At 45.6% G+C, this 18,684-nt stretch overlaps 6 non-coding genes across 6 annotated transcripts; all 6 read left to right on the top strand.

The window, feature by feature from the left end:
• Nucleotides 1–1,386: 1,386 nt before the first annotated feature.
• On the top strand, nt 1,387–1,459 carry trnav-aac (transfer RNA valine (anticodon AAC)). The gene has a single exon. It is a non-coding gene; the product is annotated as a tRNA-Val (tRNA).
• A 2,957-nt stretch (nt 1,460–4,416) lies between these two features.
• trnav-aac (transfer RNA valine (anticodon AAC)) lies at nt 4,417–4,489 on the top strand. Its single transcript has one exon. It is a non-coding gene; the product is annotated as a tRNA-Val (tRNA).
• A 2,940-nt stretch (nt 4,490–7,429) lies between these two features.
• On the top strand, nt 7,430–7,502 carry trnav-aac (transfer RNA valine (anticodon AAC)). Its single transcript has one exon. It is a non-coding gene; the product is annotated as a tRNA-Val (tRNA).
• A 2,958-nt stretch (nt 7,503–10,460) lies between these two features.
• Nucleotides 10,461–10,533, top strand: trnav-aac (transfer RNA valine (anticodon AAC)). Its single transcript has one exon. It is a non-coding gene; the product is annotated as a tRNA-Val (tRNA).
• Nucleotides 10,534–13,490: 2,957 nt separating this feature from the next.
• On the top strand, nt 13,491–13,563 carry trnav-aac (transfer RNA valine (anticodon AAC)). Its single transcript has one exon. It is a non-coding gene; the product is annotated as a tRNA-Val (tRNA).
• A 2,958-nt stretch (nt 13,564–16,521) lies between these two features.
• Nucleotides 16,522–16,594, top strand: trnav-aac (transfer RNA valine (anticodon AAC)). The gene has a single exon. It is a non-coding gene; the product is annotated as a tRNA-Val (tRNA).
• Nucleotides 16,595–18,684: the final 2,090 nt, after the last annotated feature.

The raw sequence follows: 18,684 nt of genomic DNA, 5'->3' as shown, positions 1-18,684 counted from the left end.
GCTGTGCGAGTCCGAGAGGAATCATGGAACCCTTATCATGTGACTTTGCATCTGTTGTTATGCAGGAGGACAATTGGAAATACAAGAAAATGAGGCGGCGCTGCCGACTGGTAGTGTGGCCGAGCGGTCTAAGGCGCTGGATCCAGGTTCCTGTCTCGAAAGAGGCGTGGATTCGAATCCCACCACTGCCATTTCTGCTGATCAACTCCAACGCTGCAGCTTGTTAAAATGCTGTTTCGTTGCCCACTGACTATTGATTTTGAAAACAAAAGTAAAATGTGTTTGCTTCCCAGGGAGTTAACTGTGGTGTGGGATACTGCCATATATTTCAAAATGTCTCTACTGTCATGATCGTGTTCGCCTCCCGCGCGGAAAATCGCAAACAGTTCTGCCGTCCCAGGCAAGTTGAGCTTTTACTGGAACCGAATGGAGACTGTTATTTCATCGCTGTTGTGAAACGAAGTCCTACGGTGACTCTACTCGTTGGTTATTTGGGTTTCTAGCTAATGGGAAAATCGTCCCAATGAATTTCGATGTCATACCTTATTGAATATCTTCCATTTCCGTCCTGGAAACATCGGAAGGGAAAGGTAATCTAATCGAGACTGTGATTGGTGAAATTCACTTTTTACGGCCAATTCTTATTATGTTCTTTCTTTCTCTCTTTTCAGCATTGTCTGGAAAGTGGTGGTGCACTAAGGCTGCAGTATGTTTGAAAGAGTCGTTTGGAAATGCCCTGTTGTTAGTTGTGAGATTACTTTATGACTCATGCCCTCGGACTGTATCACATTTAGCATTCATGCATCTCTGTGTCTGAAAATGCCAGTTTCGTTTGTGTTCCGTGTTAAATGCTTTCTGTTTTGCGATTCGCTCAATACATTTCGATTTAACAGAGTTTCTGAGGTAACTTCCAGCAGCAAAAATCCTCAGCTGAGGATCTGGGAAAATTTCACAGAGTATGGTCAGTCGGAGCTAAAGTAAGGAAGTCGTTCGTTTCTGCAGTGTTTCACAATACTACCTTTCCCGTGAGCAGTCGAACAGACTAAATGATTGTGCCACAGACTGCGATGGCAAACTCCGCTAAAAAGTAATCATTTAAAGCCGGTGGAAGCAACATGACGTTATTGGGGTACATCGTGGAAAAAGATACTTCGGTGGACCTCGTCCATGCTCACCACATAGCCAAAACTAAACAAGTCCCGTTCCCCAGCATTTGGCCCCAAACCCTCTCAACGCACCATATCCAGAAACTCACCCGATTACCTTTGCAATTTTCTGAGTGTAATAGCCTCCTCCGAGCTATTGGAAACAAAAAGGTGAAACGTAGAACGGATTCAACTTTCAGTGCTGGACGCCAGTGAGCCGGAGCACGCACGGCAGTGGCTCGTTTCTGTAGTGTAGTGGTCATCACGTTCGCCTAACACGCGAAAGGTCCCCAGTTCGAAACTGGGCAGGAGCTGTTTTGTTCTTCAACTGCAGCCTTTTACATGGACAAGAGCTGAGCTTTCTTGCATGCTTTCCCATCTGCAAACCTGCCTTCGGATTTGCTTGAACAAATCTGCTCTGGTAGTGAAATGTAATGCAATTCCATTTAATTACGGTGCAAAGCGTTGTTAGGTTTTTCTCCAACCTGGTTCTGATCATATGCCATTCTGTTGGAGAATGTAGTTACCGCCTTCTGATCCTTCCACGAAAAGCAGTACCGCATTTGCCTTCCTTGCGCCGACGGCTCGGTTCAAAGACAGGAAAGAAGCTGATGCGCTGGTGTCACAGCGCACCACGAATTCCTGAACTTGTCTGTCTGTCAAATGTACCCCAAGGTCGTCTCAGAAAGACCTCATTTGGAAGCTGTCAATCGTGATTCAACGTGCGAGAATTGGCACCAGATATCCTGAAACATATTTTGGAGCAATTCGCACGTTCGTGGCTCATTCAATCAGCAACAGCAATGAAAGAAATTGCACTCTCAGAGGAACCTTTCGACTTGCGCATTCATAGCGTCGCTAGTAGTAAGGTCCGCCCCGAGATCTAAGTCATGTTGGAACTGAAACGGTGGAATCGACAGAGAGGCTACAGAATGACATCGCATCCATTTGGTTTTCTTTAAATCACTGACGAGCAGGAAAATGTAAACGGGGAGGGCGAGTGGAGAAGTGAGGCAGTTGCAGCTCTGGTGAAATTCCTTCTTTGTGATTCACTCAGCAACCAGAGACCTGAAGGTGACTCAGGCGTAAAAGCTCTTCACATCGAGAACAAAAAGCACTCAAGGGCAGTTAGCAGCTCTTCCGGAGTGAGGGTGGGGTGAGGTAATTACCTTTTGACTTCTGTTACTATGTTCAGAAACTGTCGTTTTGATTGAGGTGAACAGAAACTGCATTTCTAAAAAGCACCATGGAATTTAGCAAAATTTATTGAGTCGCTTGTCGTCGATTCCCACACAGGTTTCCAACGCAGTTGGTATCCATGTGGCTCATGTCCAGGTGTGAACATCTCTGCAGCACATTGCACGGTTAAGGTAAAAGGCAAGGAAAGTGGCTTCTAGAACTGGCTCCGAGGTCAGAGCATTCTCACAATGTGATCTGTCGTTCTCGGATTGTAATGTTACCTCCGGTTTTAGGGTGGAGAACATTCTTTGGGACTCTTATTCTGAAAAAAAAACAGACACAGCGACTGAAACTATGCTGCACGGTATGATGTGGATTACGGCCTGCTCAGGTTTGTGCATTTTCCCTGTCGTCCGGTGTGTTTCATGTTCCGTGTAAACGTGAAAGTCGTCCTGTTTCGAGCAATGGGTGAAATCATTTAGCAAAGCGAGATTCGAAATTGCAGTAATGTCAAGCAGCTCATGGTTATTTGACCAAATCATAAGCGAACCCATATTCTCACGCACTCACAGATACATTTGTAGCTGAAAAGAGTCTGAGAAGATAGACTCAGCTTACCATTGATTTTTGACTGGACTGATGGGCTATCAATATCTGCTGCGAAATTGACATTGTAGCTGTGCGAGTCCGAGAGGACATCCCAGCAGCTGTGCGAGTCCGAGAGGAATCATGGAACCCTTATCATGTGACTTTGCATCTGTTGTTATGCAGGAGGACAATTGGAAATACAAGAAAATGAGGCGGCGCTGCCGTCTGGTAGTGTGGCCGAGCGGTCTAAGGCGCTGGATCCAGGTTCCTGTCTCGAAAGAGGCGTGGATTCGAATCTCACCACTGCCATTTCTGCTGATCAACTCCAACGCTGCAGCTTGTTAAAATGCTGTTTCGTTGCCCACTGTCTATTGATTTTGAAAACAAAAGTAAAATGTGTTTGCTTCCCAGGGAGTTAACTGTGGTGTGGGATACTGCCATATATTTCAAAATGTCTCTACTGTCATGATCGTGTTCGCCTCCCGCGCGGAAAATCGCAAACAGTTCTGCCGTCCCAGGCAAGTTGAGCTTTTACTGGAACCGAATGGAGACTGTTATTTCATCGCTGTTGTGAAACGAAGTCCTACGGTGACTCTACTCGTTGGTTATTTGGGTTTCTAGCTAATGGGAAAATCGTCCCAATGAATTTCGATGTCATACCTTATTGAATATCTTCCATTTCCGTCCTGGAAACATCGGAAGGGAAAGGTAATCTAATCGAGACTGTGATTGGTGAAATTCACTTTTTACGGCCAATTCTTATTATGTTCTTTCTTTCTCTCTTTTCAGCATTGTCTGGAAAGTGGTGGTGCACTAAGGCTGCAGTATGTTTGAAAGAGTCGTTTGGAAATGCCCTGTTGTTAGTTGTGAGATTACTTTATGACTCATGCCCTCGGACTGTATCACATTTAGCATTCATGCATCTCTGTGTCTGAAAATGCCAGTTTCGTTTGTGTTCCGTGTTAAATGCTTTCTGTTTTGCGATTCGCTCAATACATTTCGATTTAACAGAGTTTCTGAGGTAACTTCCAGCAGCAAAAATCCTCAGCTGAGGATCTGTGAAAATTTCACAGAGTATGGTCAGTCGGAGCTAAAGTAAGGAAGTCGTTCGTTTCTGCAGTGTTTCACAATACTACCTTTCCCGTGAGCAGTCGAACAGACTAAATGATTGTGCCACTGACTGCGATGGCAAACTCCGCTAAAAAGTAATCCTTTAAAGCCGGTGGAAGCAACATGACGTTATTGGGGTACATCGTGGAAAAAGATACTTCGGTGGACCTCGTCCATGCTCACCACATAGCCAAAACTAAACAAGTCCCGTTCCCCAGCATTTGGCCCCAAACCCTCTCAACGCACCATATCCAGAAACTCACCCGATTACCTTTGCAATTTTCTGAGTGTAATAGCCTCCTCCGAGCTATTGGAAACAAAAAGGTGAAACGTAGAACGGATTCAACTTTCAGTGCTGGACGCCAGTGAGCCGGAGCACGCGCGGCAGTGGCTCGTTTCTGTAGTGTAGTGGTCATCACGTTCGCCTAACACGCGGAAGGTCCCCAGTTCGAAACTGGGCAGAAACTGTTTTGTTCTTCAACTGCAGCCTTTTACATGGACAAGAGCTGAGCTTTCTTGCATGCTTTCCCATCTGCAAACCTGCCTTCGAATTTGCTTGAACAAATCTGCTCTGGTAGTGAAATGTAATGCAATTCCATTTAATTACAGTGCAAAGCGTTGTTAGGTTTTTCTCCAACCTGGTTCTGATCATATGCCATTCTGTTGGAGAATGTAGTTACCGCCTTCTGATCCTTCCACGAAAAGCAGTACCGCATTTGCCTTCCTTGCGCCGACGGCTCGGTTCAAAGAAGCTGATGTCACAGCGCACCACGAATTCCTGAACTTGTCTGTCTGTCAAATGTACCCCAAGGTCGTCTCAGAAAGACCTCATTTGGAAGCTGTCAATCGTGATTCAACGTGCGAGAATTGGCACCAGATATCCTGAATCATGTTTTGGAGCAATTCGCACGTTCGTGGCTCATTCAATCAGCAACAGCAATGAAAGAAATTGCACTCTCAGAGGAACCTTTCGACTTGCGCATTCATAGCGTCGCTAGTATTAAGGTCCGCCCCGAGATCTAAGTCATGTTGGAACTGAAACGGTGGAATCGACAGAGAGGCTACAGAATGACATCGCATCCATTTGGTTTTCATTAAATCACTGACGAGCAGGAAAATGTAAACGGGGAGGGCGAGTGGAGAAGTGAGGCAGTTGCAGCTCTGGTGAAATTCCTTCTTTGTGATTCACTCAGCAACCAGAGACGTGAAGGTGACTCAGGCGTGAAAGCTCTTCACATCGAGAACAAAAAGCACTCAAGGGCAGTTAGCAGCTCTTCCGGAGTGAGGGTGGGGTGAGGTAATTACCTTTTGACTTCTGTTACTATGTTCAGAAACTGCCGTTTTGATTGAGGTGAACAGAAACTGCATTTCTAAAAAGCACCATGGAATTTAGCAAAATTTATTGAGTCGCTTGTCGTCGATTCCCACATAGGTTTCCAACGCAGTTGGTATCCATGTGGCTCATGTCCAGGTGTGAACATCTCTGCAGCACATTGCACGGTTAAGGTAAAAGGCAAGGAAAGTGGCTTCTAGAACTGGCTCCGAGGTCAGAGCATTCTCACAATGTGATCTGTCGTTCTCGGATTGTAATGTTACCTCCGGTTTTAGGGTGGAGAACATTCTTTGGGACTCTTATTCTGAAATAAAAACAGACACAGCGACTGAAACTATGCTGCACGGTATGATGTGGATTACGGCCTGCTCAGGTTTGTGCATTTTCCCTGTCGTCCGGTGTGTTTCATGTTCCGTGTAAACGTGAAAGTCGTCCTGTTTCGAGCAATGGGTGAAATCATTTAGCAAAGCGAGATTCGAAATTGCAGTAATGTCAAGCAGCTCATGGTTATTTGACCAAATCATAAGCGAACCCATATTCTCACGCACTCACAGATACATTTGTAGCTGAAAAGAGTCTGAGAAGATAGACTCAGCTTACCATTGATTTTTGACTGGACTGATGGGCTATCAATATCTGCTGCGAAATTGACATTGTAGCTGTGCGAGTCCGAGAGGACATCCCAGCAGCTGTGCGAGTCCGAGAGGAATCATGGAACCCTTATCATGTGACTTTGCATCTGTTGTTATGCAGGAGGACAATTGGAAATACAAGAAAATGAGGCGGTGCGGCCGGCTGGTAGTGTGGCCGAGCGGTCTAAGGCGCTGGATCTAGGTTCCAGTCTCGAAAAGGGCGTGGATTCGAATCCCATCACTGCCATTTCTGCTGATCAACTCCAACGCTGCAGCTTGTTAAAATGCAGTTTCGTTGCCCACTGTCTATTGATGTTGAAAACAAAAGTAAAATGGGTTTGCTTCCCAGGGAATTAACTGTGGCGTGGGATACTGCCAAATATTTCAAAATGTCTCTACTGTCATGATCGTGTTCGTCTCCCGCGCGGAAAATCGCAAACAGTTCTGCAGTCCCAGGCAAGTTGAGCTTTTACTGGAACCGAATGGAGACTGTTATTTCATCGCTGTTGTGAAACGAAGTCCTACGGTGACTCTACTCGTTGGTTATTTGGGTTTCTAGCTAATGGGAAAATCGTCCCAATGAATTTCGATGTCATACCTTATTGAATATCTTCCATTTCCGTCCTGGAAACATCGGAAGGGAAAGGTAATCTAATCGAGACTGTGATTGGTGAAATTCACTTTTTACGGCCAATTCTTATTATGTTCTTTCTTTCTCTCTTTTCAGCATTGTCTGGAAAGTGGTGGTGCACTAAGGCTGCAGTATGTTTGAAAGAGTCGTTTGGAAATGCCCTGTTGTTAGTTGTGAGATTACTTTATGACTCATGCCCTCGGACTGTATCACATTTAGCATTCATGCATCTCTGTGTCTGAAAATGCCAGTTTCGTTTGTGTTCCGTGTTAAATGCTTTCTGTTTTGCGATTCGCTCAATACATTTCGATTTAACAGAGTTTCTGAGGTAACTTCCAGCAGCAAAAATCCTCAGCTGAGGATCTGGGAAAATTTCACAGAGTATGGTCAGCCGGAGCTAATTTAAGGAAGTCGTTCGTTTCTGCAGTGTTTCACAATACTACCTTTCCCGTGAGCAGTCGAACAGACTAAATGATTGTGCCACAGACTGCGATGGCAAACTCCGCTAAAAAGTAATCCTTTAAAGCCAGTGGAAGCAACATGACGTTATTGGGGTACATCGTGGAAAAAGATACTTCGGTGGACCTCGTCCATGCTCACCACATAGCCAAAACTAAACAAGTCCCGTTCCCCAGCATTTGGCCCCAAACCCTCTCAACGCACCATATCCAGAAACTCACCCGATTACCTTTGCAATTTTCTGAGTGTAATAGCCTCCTCCGAGCTATTGGAAACAAAAAGGTGAAACGTAGAACGGATTCAACTTTCAGTGCTGGACGCCACTGAGCCGGAGCACGCACGGCAGTGGCTCGTTTCTGTAGTGTAGTGGTCATCACGTTCGCCTAACACGCGAAAGGTCCCCAGTTCGAAACTGGGCAGGAACTGTTTTGTTCTTCAACTGCAGCCTTTTCCATGGACAAGAGCTGAGCTTTCTTGCATGCTTTCCCATCTGCAAACCTGCCTTCGAATTTGCTTGAACAAATCTGCTCTGGTAGTGAAAGGTAATGCAATTCCATTTAATTACAGTGCAAAGCGTTGTTAGGTTTTTCTCCAACCTGGTTCTGATCCTATGCCATTCTGTTGGAGAATGTAGTTACCGCCTTCTGATCCTTCCACGAAAAGCAGTACCGCATTTGCCTTCCTTGCGCCGACGGCTCGGTTCAAAGACAGGAAAGAAGCTGATGCGCTGGTGTCACAGCGCACCACGAATTCCTGAACTTGTCTGTCTGTCAAATGTACCCCAAGGTCGTCTCAGAAAGACCTCATTTGGAAGCTGTCAATCGTGATTCAACGTGCGAGAATTGGCACCAGATATCCTGAATCATATTTTGGAGCAATTCGCACGTTCGTGGCTCATTCAATCAGCAACAGCAATGAAAGAAATTGCACTCTCAGAGGAATCTTTCGACTTGCGCATTCATAGCGTCGCTAGTATTAAGGTCCGCCCCGAGATCTAAGTCATGTTGGAACTGAAACGGTGGAATCGACAGAGAGGCTACAGAATGACATCGCATCCATTTGGTTTTCTTTAAATCACTGACGAGCAGGAAAATGTAAACGGGGAGGGCGAGTGGAGAAGTGAGGCAGTTGCAGCTCTGGTGAAATTCCTTCTTTGTGATTCACTCAGCAACCAGAGACGTGAAGGTGACTCAGGCGTGAAAGCTCTTCACATCGAGAACAAAAAGCACTCAAGGACAGTTAGCAGCTCTTCCGGAGTGAGGGTGGGGTGAGGTAATTACCTTTTGACTTCTGTTACTATGTTCAGAAACTGCCGTTTTGATTGAGGTGAACAGAAACTGCATTTCTAAAAAGCACCATGGAATTTAGCAAAATTTATTGAGTCGCTTGTCGTCGATTCCCACATAGGTTTCCAACGCAGTTAGTATCCATGTGGCTCATGTCCAGGTGTGAACATCTCTGCAGCACATTGCACGGTTAAGGTAAAAGGCAAGGAAAGTGGCTTCTAGAACTGGCTCCGAGGTCAGAGCATTCTCACAATGTGATCTGTCGTTCTCGGATTGTAATGTTACCTCCGGTTTTAGGGTGGAGAACATTCTTTGGGACTCTTATTCTGAAAAAAAAAACAGACACAGCGACTGAAACTATGCTGCACGGTATGATGTGGATTACGGCCTGCTCAGGTTTGTGCATTTTCCCTGTCGTCCGGTGTGTTTCATGTTCCGTGCAAACGTGAAAGTCGTCCTGTTTCGAGCAATGGGTGAAATCATTTAGCAAAGCGAGATTCGAAATTGCAGTAATGTCAAGCAGCTCATGGTTATTTGACCAAATCATAAGCGAACCCATATTCTCACGCACTCACAGATACATTTGTAGCTGAAAAGAGTCTGAGAAGATAGACTCAGCTTACCATTGATTTTTGACTGGACTGATGGGCTATCAATATCTGCTGCGAAATTGACATTGTAGCTGTGCGAGTCCGAGAGGACATCCCAGCAGCTGTGCGAGTCCGAGAGGAATCATGGAACCCTTATCATGTGACTTTGCATCTGTTGTTATGCAGGAGGACAATTGGAAATACAAGAAAATGAGGCGGCGCGGCCGGCTGGTAGTGTGGCCGAGCGGTCTAAGGCGCTGGATCCAGGTTCCAGTCTCGAAAGGGGCGCGGATTCGAATCCCACCACTGCCATTTCTGCTGATCAACTCCAACGCTGCAGCTTGTTAAAATGCTGTTTCGTTGCCCACTGTCTATTGATGTTGAAAACAAAAGTAAAATGGGTTTGCTTCCCAGGGAATTAACTGTGGTGTGGGATACTGCCAAATATTTCAAAATGTCTCTACTGTCATGATCGTGTTCGTCTCCCGCGCGGAAAATCGCAAACAGTTCTGCCGTCCCAGGCAAGTTGAGCTTTTACTGGAACCGAATGGAGACTGTTATTTCATCGCTGTTGTGAAACGAAGTCCTACGGTGACTCTACTCGTTGGTTATTTGGGTTTCTAGCTAATGGGAAAATCGTCCCAATGAATTTCGATGTCATACCTTATTGAATATCTTCCATTTCCGTCCTGGAAACATCGGAAGGGAAAGGTAATCTAATCGAGACTGTGATTGGTGAAATTCACTTTTTACGGCCAATTCTTATTATGTTCTTTCTTTCTCTCTTTTCAGCATTGTCTGGAAAGTGGTGGTGCACTAAGGCTGCAGTATGTTTGAAAGAGTCGTTTGGAAATGCCCTGTTGTTAGTTGTGAGATTACTTTATGACTCATGCCCTCGGACTGTATCACATTTAGCATTCATGCATCTCTGTGTCTGAAAATGCCAGTTTCGTTTGTGTTCCGTGTTAAATGCTTTCTGTTTTGCGATTCGCTCAATACATTTCGATTTAACAGAGTTTCTGAGGTAACTTCCAGCAGCAAAAATCCTCAGCTGAGGATCTGGGAAAATTTCACAGAGTATGGTCAGTCGGAGCTAAAGTAAGGAAGTCGTTCGTTTCTGCAGTGTTTCACAATACTACCTTTCCCGTGAGCAGTCGAACAGACTAAATGATTGTGCCACTGACTGCGATGGCAAACTCCGCTAAAAAGTAATCCTTTAAAGCCGGTGGAAGCAACATGACGTTATTGGGGTACATCGTGGAAAAAGATACTTCGGTGGACCTCCTCCATGCTCACCACATAGCCAAAACTAAACAAGTCCCGTTCCCCAGCATTTGGCCCCAAACCCTCTCAACGCACCATATCCAGAAACTCACCCGATTACCTTTGCAATTTTCTGAGTGTAATAGCCTCCTCCGAGCTATTGGAAACAAAAAGGTGAAACGTAGAACGGATTCAACTTTCAGTGCTGGACGCCAGTGAGCCGGAGCACGCGCGGTAGTGGCTCGTTTCTGTAGTGTAGTGGTCATCACGTTCGCCTAACACGCGGAAGGTCCCCAGTTCGAAACTGGGCAGAAACTGTTTTGTTCTTCAACTGCAGCCTTTTACATGGACAAGAGCTGAGCTTTCTTGCATGCTTTCCCATCTGCAAACCTGCCTTCGAATTTGCTTGAACAAATCTGCTCTGGTAGTGAAATGTAATGCAATTCCATTTAATTACAGTGCAAAGCGTTGTTAGGTTTTTCTCCAACCTGGTTCTGATCATATGCCATTCTGTTGGAGAATGTAGTTACCGCCTTCTGATCCTTCCACGAAAAGCAGTACCGCATTTGCCTTCCTTGCGCCGACGGCTCGGTTCAAAGACAGGGAAGAAGCTGATGCGCTGGTGTCACAGCGCACCACGAATTCCTGAACTTGTCTGTCTGTCAAATGTACCCCAAGGTCGTCTCAGAAAGACCTCATTTGGAAGCTGTCAATCGTGATTCAACGTGCGAGAATTGGCACCAGATATCCTGAATCATGTTTTGGAGCAATTCGCACGTTCGTGGCTCATTCAATCAGCAACAGCAATGAAAGAAATTGCACTCTCAGAGGAACCTTTCGACTTGCGCATTCATAGCGTCGCTAGTATTAAGGTCCGCCCCGAGATCTAAGTCATGTTGGAACTGAAACGGTGGAATCGACAGAGAGGCTACAGAATGACATCGCATCCATTTGGTTTTCTTTAAATCACTGACGAGCAGGAAAATGTAAACGGGGAGGGCGAGTGGAGAAGTGAGGCAGTTGCAGCTCTGGTGAAATTCCTTCTTTGTGATTCACTCAGCAACCAGAGACGTGAAGGTGACTCAGGCGTGAAAGCTCTTCACATCGAGAACAAAAAGCACTCAAGGGCAGTTAGCACCTCTTCCGGAGTGAGGGTGGGGTGAGGTAATTACCTTTTGACTTCTGTTACTATGTTCAGAAACTGCCGTTTTGATTGAGGTGAACAGAAACTGCATTTCTAAAAAGCACCATGGAATTTAGCAAAATTTATTGTGTCGCTTGTCGTCGATTCCCACATAGGTTTCCAACGCAGTTGGTATCCATGTGGCTCATGTCCAGGTGTGAACATCTCTGCAGCACATTGCACGGTTAAGGTAAAAGGCAAGGAAAGTGGCTTCTAGAACTGGCTCCGAGGTCAGAGCATTCTCACAATGTGATCTGTCGTTCTCGGATTGTAATGTTACCTCCGGTTTTAGGGTGGAGAACATTCTTTGGGACTCTTATTCTGAAAAAAAAACAGACACAGCGACTGAAACTATGCTGCACGGTATGATGTGGATTACGGCCTGCTCAGGTTTGTGCATTTCCCCTGTCGTCCGGTGTGTTTCATGTTCCGTGTAAACGTGAAAGTCGTCCTGTTTCGAGCAATGGGTGAAATCATTTAGCAAAGCGAGATTCGAAATTGCAGTAATGTCAAGCAGCTCATGGTTATTTGACCAAATCATAAGCGAACCCATATTCTCACGCACTCACAGATACATTTGTAGCTGAAAAGAGTCTGAGAAGATAGACTCAGCTTACCATTGATTTTTGACTGGACTGATGGGCTATCAATATCTGCTGCGAAATTGACATTGTAGCTGTGCGAGTCCGAGAGGACATCCCAGCAGCTGTGCGAGTCCGAGAGGAATCATGGAACCCTTATCATGTGACTTTGCATCTGTTGTTATGCAGGAGGACAATTGGAAATACAAGAAAATGAGGCGGCGCGGCCGGCTGGTAGTGTGGCCGAGCGGTCTAAGGCGCTGGATCCAGGTTCCAGTCTCGAAAGGGGCGCGGATTCGAATCCCACCACTGCCATTTCTGCTGATCAACTCCAACGCTGCAGCTTGTTAAAATGCTGTTTCGTTGCCCACTGTCTATTGATGTTGAAAACAAAAGTAAAATGTGTTTGCTTCCCAGGGAATTAACTGTGGTGTGGGATACTGCCAAATATTTCAAAATGTCTCTACTGTCATGATCGTGTTCGTCTCCCGCGCGGAAAATCGCAAACAGTTCTGCCGTCCCAGGCAAGTTGAGCTTTTACTGGAACCGAATGGAGACTGTTATTTCATCGCTGTTGTGAAACGAAGTCCTACGGTGACTCTACTCGTTGGTTATTTGGGTTTCTAGCTAATGGGAAAATCGTCCCAATGAATTTCGATGTCATACCTTATTGAATATCTTCCACTTCCGTCCTGGAAACATCGGAAGGGAAAGGTAATCTAATCGAGACTGTGATTGGTGAAATTCACTTTTTACGGCCAATTCTTATTATGTTCTTTCTTTCTCTCTTTTCAGCATTGTCTGGAAAGTGGTGGTGCACTAAGGCTGCAGTATGTTTGAAAGAGTCGTTTGGAAATGCCCTGTTGTTAGTTGTGAGATTACTTTATGACTCATGCCCTCGGACTGTATCACATTTAGCATTCATGCATCTCTGTGTCTGAAAATGCCAGTTTCGTTTGTGTTCCGTGTTAAATGCTTTCTGTTTTGCGATTCGCTCAATACATTTCGATTTAACAGAGTTTCTGAGGTAACTTCCAGCAGCAAAAATCCTCAGCTGAGGATCTGGGAAAATTTCACAGAGTATGGTCAGTCGGAGCTAAAGTAAGGAAGTCGTTCGTTTCTGCAGTGTTTCACAATACTACCTTTCCCGTGAGCAGTCGAACAGACTAAATGATTGTGCCACTGACTGCGATGGCAAACTCCGCTAAAAAGTAATCCTTTAAAGCCGGTGGAAGCAACATGACGTTATTGGGGTACATCGTGGAAAAAGATACTTCGGTGGACCTCGTCCATGCTCACCACATAGCCAAAACTAAACAAGTCCCGTTCCCCAGCATTTGGCCCCAAACCCTCTCAACGCACCATATCCAGAAACTCACCCGATTACCTTTGCAATTTTCTGAGTGTAATAGCCTCCTCCGAGCTATTGGAAACAAAAAGGTGAAACGTAGAACGGATTCAACTTTCAGTGCTGGACGCCAGTGAGCCGGAGCACGCGCGGTAGTGGCTCGTTTCTGTAGTGTAGTGGTCATCACGTTCGCCTAACACGCGGAAGGTCCCCAGTTCGAAACTGGGCAGAAACGGTTTTGTTCTTCAACTGCAGCCTTTTACATGGACAAGAGCTGAGCTTTCTTGCATGCTTTCCCATCTGCAAACCTGCCTTCGAATTTGCTTGAACAAATCTGCTCTGGTAGTGAAATGTAATGCAATTCCATTTAATTACAGTGCAAAGCGTTGTTAGGTTTTTCTCCAACCTGGTTCTGATCATATGCCATTCTGTTGGAGAATGTAGTTACCGCCTTCTGATCCTTCCACGAAAAGCAGTACCGCATTTGCCTTCCTTGCGCCGACGGCTCGGTTCAAAGACAGGAAAGAAGCTGATGCGCTGGTGTCACAGCGCACCACGAATTCCTGAACTTGTCTGTCTGTCAAATGTACCCCAAGGTCGTCTCAGAAAGACCTCATTTGGAAGCTGTCAATCGTGATTCAACGTGCGAGAATTGGCACCAGATATCCTGAATCATGTTTTGGAGCAATTCGCACGTTCGTGGCTCATTCAATCAGCAACAGCAATGAAAGAAATTGCACTCTCAGAGGAACCTTTCGACTTGCGCATTCATAGCGTCGCTAGTATTAAGGTCCGCCCCGAGATCTAAGTCATGTTGGAACTGAAACGGTGGAATCGACAGAGAGGCTACAGAATGACATCGCATCCATTTGGTTTTCTTTAAATCACTGACGAGCAGGAAAATGTAAACGGGGAGGGCGAGTGGAGAAGTGAGGCAGTTGCAGCTCTGGTGAAATTCCTTCTTTGTGATTCACTCAGCAACCAGAGACGTGAAGGTGACTCAGGCGTGAAAGCTCTTCACATCGAGAACAAAGAGCACTCAAGGGCAGTTAGCACCTCTTCCGGAGTGAGGGTGGGGTGAGGTAATTACCTTTTGACTTCTGTTACTATGTTCAGAAACTGCCGTTTTGATTGAGGTGAACAGAAACTGCATTTCTAAAAAGCACCATGGAATTTAGCAAAATTTATTGAGTCGCTTGTCGTCGATTCCCACATAGGTTTCCAACGCAGTTGGTATCCATGTGGCTCATGTCCAGGTGTGAACATCTCTGCAGCACATTGCACGGTTAAGGTAAAAGGCAAGGAGAGTGGCTTCTAGAACTGGCTCCGAGGTCAGAGCATTCTCACAATGTGATCTGTCGTTCTCGGATTGTAATGTTACCTCCGGTTTTAGGGTGGAGAACATTCTTTGGGACTCTTATTCTGAAAAAAAAAACAGACACAGCGACTGAAACTATGCTGCACGGTATGATGTGGATTACGGCCTGCTCAGGTTTGTGCATTTTCCCTGTCGTCCGGTGTGTTTCATGTTCCGTGTAAACGTGAAAGTCGTCCTGTTTCGAGCAATGGGTGAAATCATTTAGCAAAGCGAGATTCGAAATTGCAGTAATGTCAAGCAGCTCATGGTTATTTGACCAAATCATAAGCGAACCCATATTCTCACGCACTCACAGATACATTTGTAGCTGAAAAGAGTCTGAGAAGATAGACTCAGCTTACCATTGATTTTTGACTGGACTGATGGGCTATCAATATCTGCTGCGAAATTGACATTGTAGCTGTGCGAGTCCGAGAGGACATCCCAGCAGCTGTGCGAGTCCGAGAGGAATCATGGAACCCTTATCATGTGACTTTGCATCTGTTGTTATGCAGGAGGACAATTGGAAATACAAGAAAATGAGGCGGCGCTACCGTCTGGTAGTGTGGCCGAGCGGTCTAAGGCGCTGGATCCAGATTCCTGTCTCGAAAGAGGCGTGGATTCGAATCCCACCACTGCCATTTCTGCTGATCAACTCCAACGCTGCAGCTTGTTAAAATGCTGTTTCGTTGCCCACTGTCTATTGATTTTGAAAACAAAAGTAAAATGTGTTTGCTTCCCAGGGAGTTAACTGTGGTGTGGGATACTGCCATATATTTCAAAATGTCTCTACTGTCATGATCGTGTTCGCCTCCCGCGCGGAAAATCGCAAACAGTTCTGCCGTCCCAGGCAAGTTGAGCTTTTACTGGAACCGAATGGAGACTGTTATTTCATCGCTGTTGTGAAACGAAGTCCTACGGTGACTCTACTCGTTGGTTATTTGGGTTTCTAGCTAATGGGAAAATCGTCCCAATGAATTTCGATGTCATACCTTATTGAATATCTTCCACTTCCGTCCTGGAAACATCGGAAGGGAAAGGTAATCTAATCGAGACTGTGATTGGTGAAATTCACTTTTTACGGCCAATTCTTATTATGTTCTTTCTTTCTATCTTTTCAGCATTGTCTGGAAAGTGGTGGTGCACTAAGGCTGCAGTATGTTTGAAAGAGTCGTTTGGAAATGCCCTGTTGTTAGTTGTGAGATTACTTTATGACTCATGCCCTCGGACTTTATCACATTTAGCATTCATGCATCTCTGTGTCTGAAAATGCCAGTTTCGTTTGTGTTCCGTGTTAAATGCTTTCTGTTTTGCGATTCGCTCAATACATTTCGATTTAACAGAGTTTCTGAGGTAACTTCCAGCAGCAAAAATCCTCAGCTGAGGATCTGGGAAAATTTCACAGAGTATGGTCAGTCGGAGCTAAAGTAAGGAAGTCGTTCGTTTCTGCAGTGTTTCACAATACTACCTTTCCCGTGAGCAGTCGAACAGACTAAATGATTGTGCCACTGACTGCGATGGCAAACTCCGCTAAAAAGTAATCCTTTAAAGCCGGTGGAAGCAACATGACGTTATTGGGGTACATCGTGGAAAAAGATACTTCGGTGGACCTCGTCCATGCTCACCACATAGCCAAAACTAAACAAGTCCCGTTCCCCAGCATTTGGCCCCAAACCCTCTCAACGCACCATATCCAGAAACTCACCCGATTACCTTTGCAATTTTCTGAGTGTAATAGCCTCCTCCGAGCTATTGGAAACAAAAAGGTGAAACGTAGAACGGATTCAACTTTCAGTGCTGGACGCCAGTGCGCCGGAGCACGCACGGCAGTGGCTCGTTTCTGTAGTGTAGTGGTCATCACGTTCGCCTAACACGCGAAAGGTCCCCAGTTCGAAACTGGGCAGAAACTGTTTTGTTCTTCAACTGCAGCCTTTTACATGGACAAGAGCTGAGCTTTCTTGCATGCTTTCCCATCTGCAAACCTGCCTTCGAATTTGCTTGAACAAATCTGCTCTGGTAGTGAAATGTAATGCAATTCCATTTAATTACAGTGCAAAGCGTTGTTAGGTTTTTCTCCAACCTGGTTCTGATCATATGCCATTCTGTTGGAGAATGTAGTTACCGCCTTCTGATCCTTCCACGAAAAGCAGTACCGCATTTGCCTTCCTTGCGCCGACGGCTCGGTTCAAAGACAGGAAAGAAGCTGATGCGCTGGTGTCACAGCGCACCACGAATTCCTGAACTTGTCTGTCTGTCAAATGTACCCCAAGGTCGTCTCAGAAAGACCTCATTTGGAAGCTGTCAATCGTGATTCAACGTGCGAGAATTGGCACCAGATATCCTGAATCATGTTTTGGAGCAATTCGCACGTTCGTGGCTCATTCAATCAGCAACAGCAATGAAAGAAATTGCACTCTCAGAGGAACCTTTCGACTTGCACATTCATAGCGTCGCTAGTATTAAGGTCCGCCCCGAGATCTAAGTCATGTTGGAACTGAAACGGTGGAATCGACAGAGAGGCTACAGAATGACATCGCATCCATTTGGTTTTCTTTAAATCACTGACGAGCAGGAAAATGTAAACGGGGAGGGCGAGTGGAGAAGTGAGGCAGTTGCAGCTCTGGTGAAATTCCTTCTTTGTGATTCACTCAGCAACCAGAGACGTGAAGGTGACTCAGGCGTGAAAGCTCTTCACATCGAGAACAAAGAGCACTCAAGGGCAGTTAGCACCTCTTCCGGAGTGAGGGTGGGGTGAGGTAATTACCTTTTGACTTCTGTTACTATGTTCAGAAACTGCCGTTTTGATTGAGGTGAACAGAAACTGCATTTCTAAAAAGCACCATGGAATTTAGCAAAATTTATTGAGTCGCTTGTCGTTGATTCCCACATAGGTTTCCAACGCAGTTGGTATCCATGTGGCTCATGTCCAGGTGTGAACATCTCTGCAGCACATTGCACGGTTAAGGTAAAAGGCAAGGAAAGTGGCTTCTAGAACTGGCTCCGAGGTCAGAGCATTCTCACAATGTGATCTGTCGTTCTCGGATTGTAATGTTACCTCCGGTTTTAGGGTGGAGAACATTCTTTGGGACTCTTATTCTGAAAAAAAAACAGACACAGCGACTGAAACTATGCTGCACGGTATGATGTGGATTACGGCCTGCTCAGGTTTGTGCATTTTCCCTGTCGTCCGGTGTGTTTCATGTTCCGTGTAAACGTGAAAGTCGTCCTGTTTCGAGCAATGGGTGAAATCATTTAGCAAAGCGAGATTCGAAATTGCAGTAATGTCAAGCAGCTCATGGTTATTTGACCAAATCATAAGCGAACCCATATTCTCACGCACTCACAGATACATTTGTAGCTGAAAAGAGTCTGAGAAGATAGACTCAGCTTACCATTGATTTTTGACTGGACTGATGGGCTATCAATATCTGCTGCGAAATTGACATTGTAGCTGTGCGAGTCCGAGAGGACATCCCAGCAGCTGTGCGAGTCCGAGAGGAATCATGGAACCCTTATCATGTGACTTTGCATCTGTTGTTATGCAGGAGGACAATTGGAAATACAAGAAAATGAGGCGGCGCTGCCGTCTGGTAGTGTGGCCGAGCGGTCTAAGGCGCTGGATCCAGGTTCCTGTCTCGAAAGAGGCGTGGATTCGAATCCCACCACTGCCATTTCTGCTGATCAACTCCAACGCTGCAGCGTGTTAAAATGCTGTTTCGTTGCCCACTGTCTATTGATTTTGAAAACAAAAGTAAAATGTGTTTGCTTCCCAGGGAGTTAACTGTGGTGTGGGATACTGCCATATATTTCAAAATGTCTCTACTGTCATGATCGTGTTCGCCTCCCGCGCGGAAAATCGCAAACAGTTCTGCCGTCCCAGGCAAGTTGAGCTTTTACTGGAACCGAATGGAGACTGTTATTTCATCGCTGTTGTGAAACGAAGTCCTACGGTGACTCTACTCGTTGGTTATTTGGGTTTCTAGCTAATGGGAAAATCGT

This window comes from Chiloscyllium plagiosum, unplaced genomic scaffold (genome assembly GCF_037043375.1).
Source record: "Chiloscyllium plagiosum isolate Xiang-an unplaced genomic scaffold, Cpla_swu_hap1 HiC_scaffold_42, whole genome shotgun sequence".
Taxonomy (NCBI): Eukaryota; Metazoa; Chordata; class Chondrichthyes; order Orectolobiformes; family Hemiscylliidae; genus Chiloscyllium; species Chiloscyllium plagiosum.
Note: the sequence above shows the minus strand (reverse complement) of the source record. Positions and strands in the feature narration are given on the sequence as shown.